Source organism: Pistacia vera, unplaced genomic scaffold (genome assembly GCF_008641045.1).
Source record: "Pistacia vera cultivar Batoury unplaced genomic scaffold, PisVer_v2 Contig400, whole genome shotgun sequence".
NCBI classification, from domain to species: Eukaryota; Viridiplantae; Streptophyta; class Magnoliopsida; order Sapindales; family Anacardiaceae; genus Pistacia; species Pistacia vera.
In genome coordinates, this window is record NW_022196225.1 from 1,943,241 (window position 1) to 1,949,444 (window position 6,204).

At 36.8% G+C, this 6,204-nt stretch overlaps 1 long non-coding RNA gene across 1 annotated transcript; it reads right to left on the minus strand.

The window, feature by feature from the left end:
• Window positions 1–262: 262 nt before the first annotated feature.
• LOC116141798 lies at window positions 263–6,002 on the minus strand. Its single transcript, XR_004129887.1, has 2 exons — window positions 5,868–6,002; window positions 263–613 (listed from the first exon to the last, which is right to left on the minus strand). It is a non-coding gene; the product is annotated as an uncharacterized LOC116141798 (long non-coding RNA).
• Between the last annotated feature and the right edge of the window lie 202 nt (window positions 6,003–6,204).

The window sequence follows — 6,204 nt, forward strand, 5'->3', positions numbered from 1 at the left end:
TCATCAGCTTTCGGGGGCATCTACTAACAAAAATCTGAATAATACTTGGAAATTGGAATCGAATTGTGTAAACCGTTCAGAAAAACTAAAGAATCTGAATAATACTTAGAGAAGGACTTTGAGTCCTTAGCCATTCCCGTCAAGTTTAACAATTTTAGTATGTTAATTAGTTTAAAAAGTAAAATCACACTATTGATCAAATCCAAAATATAAGAAAACTGATCTTGCAAGTATTTCAAAAAACTGGTAATAAAAACAGAGATCTCAAAAACAGAGTGTTTGTTTCATTGTTTGGTTCTCCTCTCTCCAGTAACAATTGAATCTCGGACAATAAGGAAAATAGATAGAGAATGTAAAACCAGAAATCTAAAACCGGGTTTGCCCATCAAAATATTACACAATGCGAAAATAAAAAAAATAAAAAAAGAAGAACGATGCACTGAAAGTTCTGTTCTACTTTCGACAGAAAAAATCTCTGCAACCTGCGGCACATGTGTAAAATACGAACATGTTACAGTTGAAACTTTTTCGGATGCAAACCAGCATCGTTATAATCATCAACATATAAGTAGATGACCTTATATATCAAAGACATTACATGAACACAAGCCATCTGCCAAAAGTGGAAAACAGAGAAGAAAAGCCATTGATTAGCTTTACCTACTACCAAAAGATGACAAATGTTAGTTGAAATGAGCAGTTTCAGAGCTCTATTTCTATGAACTTGAAACACTTGAAACTTTTGTGGGTGCTTTGCGTTTATGACAGTTCATTACACGTTTATATACAAATGCTGTTATACCCTGGGAAATAAAGGGCTGACGTGGGAAAGTCACGTTACGGGTGACCTGCTCCCGTCAGGGCAACATGCACACGTCAGACCTTCAAAGTAACATGGAGCTCACACGCGTCCATTCCTCTGCAGCAAGTCGTGCGAAATCAGCTTGGAAAAAGGAAAATGGGACGTAAAGCCGGATTACATCCTGACAATCACACCAACCCATGGATTTAATGATGATTACACGCTTCAGTTTGAAATAAAATGAGGAAGACCCCTCCATTAGGGGGATTCGGCCATTCTTGACAAAAAACAACTCTCTCTCTTGTAAAAGAAAAACACTTACTTTTCATAACTTTTTGTACGTCAGTCCGCTTCGCGACCTGACCCACACTAATATCAATACAAATCAGTGGACGTAGGATTTGCTACCTTAGCATCCGAACCACTTTAAAAGCCTTCTTTGCATTTATTTCATTTGAGGCATCCATTATCACGTGTGTTAATTCATCAAATAGCATTATCCACGTGAGAATTGGTTGGTGCCATAAACGAGCATTAACAAATGCCATTTGCTTTTGCTTGAATAACAAGCATTATGCACCACACGCTCCACAAGGTGTTTCTTTTTCATAAAGATCAATCATATGCGATGAAGAAAACTAAAGAATTTGATCAGTCCAGAATTAAAAGGTTCAAAAATCCACCACATAAAAAGTTTCAGGCAAGGTATGCACCACGTCGTTGCCATGAGGTAAGCGAGTTCCACTAACAAAATAAACTTTGATTCCCTTACCGTCAATGACTGATTTTGTTAATTTTGATTTGCTGTTCATTTTGATTTGCTGTGTAAAATGTGTTTTGAGAAAAACCCAGATGAGTTGTTGAGTTCATGAGAGACAAATGTGTTCATTTTACACAAAAAATGAAAATAATTGCAATAGTTGAAGCTGGGTTTGAAGAGAGAGAGAATGAAAAAGAGTTGTGGAAGAAGAAGGTGTAAATTGCAGTGGTAATTCACATTGATGAGAAGTGGCAGTTTTGGGAAAACGAAAGAAGAAGAAGAAGACGCTGTGCTTTGATTTGCTGGGAAAAAGCTGCAAACGAGCTTGGCTCGAGCTCGAACTCGGCTCGGCTCAGCTCGGAACTACACGAGTCGAGCCGAGTCGAGCTCGAGCCATGTAGTTTAATTGACGAGCCGAGCTCGAGCTCACAAGCTGGAGCTCGACGAGCTCCCACCTTATCTCACCGAGCCGAGCTCGAGCCAGCTGCTACTCAGCTCGGCTCGGCTCGTATGCACACCTAGTTCTCACTATCAAGATTTAAAACACTTGATACCCTCGTCACGGTTCCACCATTCTAAAGACATATATCAATACATATTGCAATAATAATGATTTACGCGATATAGAATAAAATGTCTTTTATTGATTAATGAACATTATTACAAAAAGTCAATTCTACAATAATTGATTGGCTCTAGGACATCTACTCTAACAATTTTGGTAATCTCACAGTGCAATTAAATTTGTTGAGGTTGTTGCCTGTATTTAATTTTAATATTAAAATTAAAATTAGTGAGATTATATTTAAATATATGTGCGCATATATTTAAATGGATTATCATTAACAATTAAATGTTAATTGATTTTAATTATATTAATAATCAATTAAAATTAAAATACCATAAAGGGTGCGTTTGGTGGCAAGGATGAATTAACTTAAAAGTTCATGGCTATTCCTATTGGGATTAGGGTTTTAATTAAGTGACACTATATAAGTGAAACTTAATTAAAACATAATATAACAATTCATTCATTGATTGAAAAGAAAAACCCTAGCCACCTTTTTCTTCTCTCTCATGTTTTTCAAACTTCAAAGTGTATGTGAATCAAAGATTTTTCTTTTGATTCACTTGATTCTTGAAGCCTTCTATTAGTTCAAGCAAAACAATAGTAGGTTCTATAGATTATCTTTGTGTGGACGACGTTCGTGCGATTCTCTTCTTGAATCGGCAAGCGAAATCAAAGTATTGAAGGAGCCTTCAAACGTTGGTAATGTATTCCTAATCCTTGTATGGATTATTGGTTTTGATTTACATTGTACATATTTTTCTGTTTATTAGCTTGTAAACAGTTTGATCTATACCCGGATCTTGGCATAGAAAAAGTGATTGATTTTCTCTTTTATTTTTATTTTTCCACTGCCTTATCGAGATCAATCACTTACAATGCCTTCATGTGAATAAACCTTCCACCAAAGTAACATGGTTCTTCTTCTATAAATTGCCTAGTAGAAATATACAAATTAACAAAAACTCTGCTAAAGCATAGTCAAATTATTGATTTCTATGTTCTTGTAAGACTCACTGAATAAATACCTTAACAGGCTAATGTGAGCAAGTCCAGAACACTGCTTATAGTTCTAATTTGTCCCAATAGAAGCAATATCTTCACAAGGGAGAAGATATTGTTTGGTTTAGTTGATCTTCATATAGTTGGGTTGCAAATTAATGAAAATAGCTCCTTAAAAGCATGCCATGTTCAATGGACAGGTTACACCAAGCTGAAAACTATTTCTCATATTACTCATTTGTTAATTTTAAAAAGAGTAAACGACTATTTTCCGTAATGACACTTTGCCCCATAAAAAGTTTCAAAATACAACTTTACTACCCAAACGTTATATTTCACTAATAATTTTCGTTAAATATAGTGATGTTCATTGTGAGGACAAAAATTCCCATCTCTCTTCTTCTTCTCTTCTCTTCTTAGCCTCTATCATGACCCACCACCAACTCCACCTTTTTATCCTCCTGCTCCACCACCACCAATAACACCTCCATCTAGTCTAATTTTTTTAATCAATCAACCCACCATTCAATCAATTCCAATCAACAATTAAAACAAACACAACTCTCCAAAACCCAACAATCTCTCAACCAAACACACACAATCACAGTAGCAAGTGGGCGTGATGCTATCGTGCGGTTCAACAGTCGGGTGGGCAGGTGAGATCGATGGCAAAAGGCTTGAAGGCATCGGTTGGGCAGGTGAGGTCCACGACAGTTGGCTTAAGCCTTTTGTCGAACAATTGAAGTGCTAACTTCAAAATCTCCAATCTTCAATGCTGGAATCGATCCAAAAACCCAGAAAAAACAATACCAAACACTTCTAAAACAATCCCAATCAACCTCCAGTCATCAATTCCATTCAAAAACCAAGAAATACATAAAAACTCTAAACCAACGTTTGAATCGCCATCTACAGTCGATTTGGCCAAAATTCGGCATGGTTGGCCTCCCCCATGACCATGACCATGACCATGACCATGACCATCACCAGATTCCTTGTCCTCCCTTGACCAAAATCACCTTGATCCTCGCATCTTTTACCCCATCATTCGTTGGTCATCCCAAGTTTGGGTTTTGCTATTTTTGTGCCGATTCCACTTTATTCAGGCGCCAAAATCTAATCTTCCACTACCCTTTCAACCTCCAACCTTTCCTCTTCAAAACCCCTTAAACCTAGCATGCATACTATTAAAATAAACTTGCCAGTACATGGCCTAGCTAAAATCTGTTTCCTTAAGCCTAGAGGGATCATTAAGTCAACCTACAGGTCCTTTATTAAAACTTCTTGAGTCTTCTAGTATGACTGCAGCTCCCTTGTTCCATTTTCAAGTACATTACAAATTATATCTCTCAAATTTACGGTAAAATTAAAACCTACACTAATTTTATATCAATAAATTTAGAAACCTCGAGTTACATTTGAGGGGAGTGTGATGAGAAGAGAACTCACATCAAGAAGTAAAGAGAAATGTAGGGCACACAGGCCCTATTTTAATTAAATTATAATTTACAATCATACATACCTAAAAGATTAAAATACATCCATAGGTTAAAAGGCTCATTTACTAGACACCATCCATAGTCATACATCAAGAAATAGCAAACATTCAAAAAAATCAATTTTTAATAACTTTAGTAAAATTACTTTTACCCCTTTGAAATTTTTAGAATTATTATTGGTCCAAAAGTTCTAGAAATTGCAAGTTAACCCCAAACATGCGACAACATGTATGCTATAATTTCATTAGTTTGTGCACAACAATGCACAAACGTCAAGCCCATGTGCACCAACACAAGGACTATTTGCAAGCTCGTGAATAAGAGCAAAATGGTCATTGCCTTCATGAAATAATTAAGGCAACTCTCACTCAACCACGAAACAACTTCACGAATTGCCTACTTGCGGACTTGCCTACGGGTGTAAGCATGCAGACAACCTTGCCTTTGCTTGCTGGAGCAATCGGACAAGTGCCTGCGAGGCTAGCCACAACTTGCCTGTGCGCGACAATGCGCAAATAAGTCTTCCCACTTTCTGCTGCAAGCAACAACTACTGCTATGAGCTATGAGCAGGCAGCTCACACACAACTACGCACGAGCACCTGCTTGATGCTACCATGAACAGCTAGCAAGTAGCTTGCACCCAACAATGTGCAAGCACTTGCTCACTATTGCCACGAGTAGCGGGTAGGCAGTTTACGTGCAATTACACTTGAGTATTTGCTCGTTGCTGCATTGGGCAGCAGGCATCAATGCAACCTGCTGCTTAACGCAGGCAACAATCAGCTACCTACGCGCAACAATGCATAGGCTGCTATTTGGTACTACAAGTAGCACGCACAACTTGTGGCTATATGCAGCAACACACAACCATGGGATTTGGCCGTGTGCGGCAACACATGGCTAAGAATTTTAACTCATCAAAACTTCAATATCCTTAAACCAAATAATTCAACCAACAAATCTTAAAATCAATCAATCATTCAATTAATCAATCAAATTAATTGAATCCATATAAACCTTAAAACATGCAATTCTAAAAAACAAATACATGTTTCCATTCAATTAACTAAACACGTATAATCAAAAACCCTAAGGTCTAATACCACTATAAGGAATTATCGTTAAGACACAACGGAAGAAATTTTTCTTTTTAATAATTCCTCGAAAACCCATGATCAGAGAGTTGATTATATGTGTTTATGTTTAAAAGAAAACCATACAAGTTTAGTTTATACCTTTGTTGACGGCTCCTTCTCTTTGATTCGATTATTTTGGAAACCTATTCAAGAGTCGAATCAAACTCATGGTATCCACACGAAGGCACCCAAATTAGTCAAGAACAAAGTCAACTACTAGATTGAATAATGTTTGCGGTTTACAATTTGAGTGAAAGGTGCGGCTGTGGGTTTTGATTTTCTATTTTAAGAACAACACCACTTCTCAAGATTACGCATTTTTATTCTACAATAAGTGTGCTTTAATATGCACACTTAAGTTAACCCTAATCCATATGGGAATATGTATAACACTATTCCAAAGTAGAATAGGTTTTATGGTAATCCAAAGTAGAAT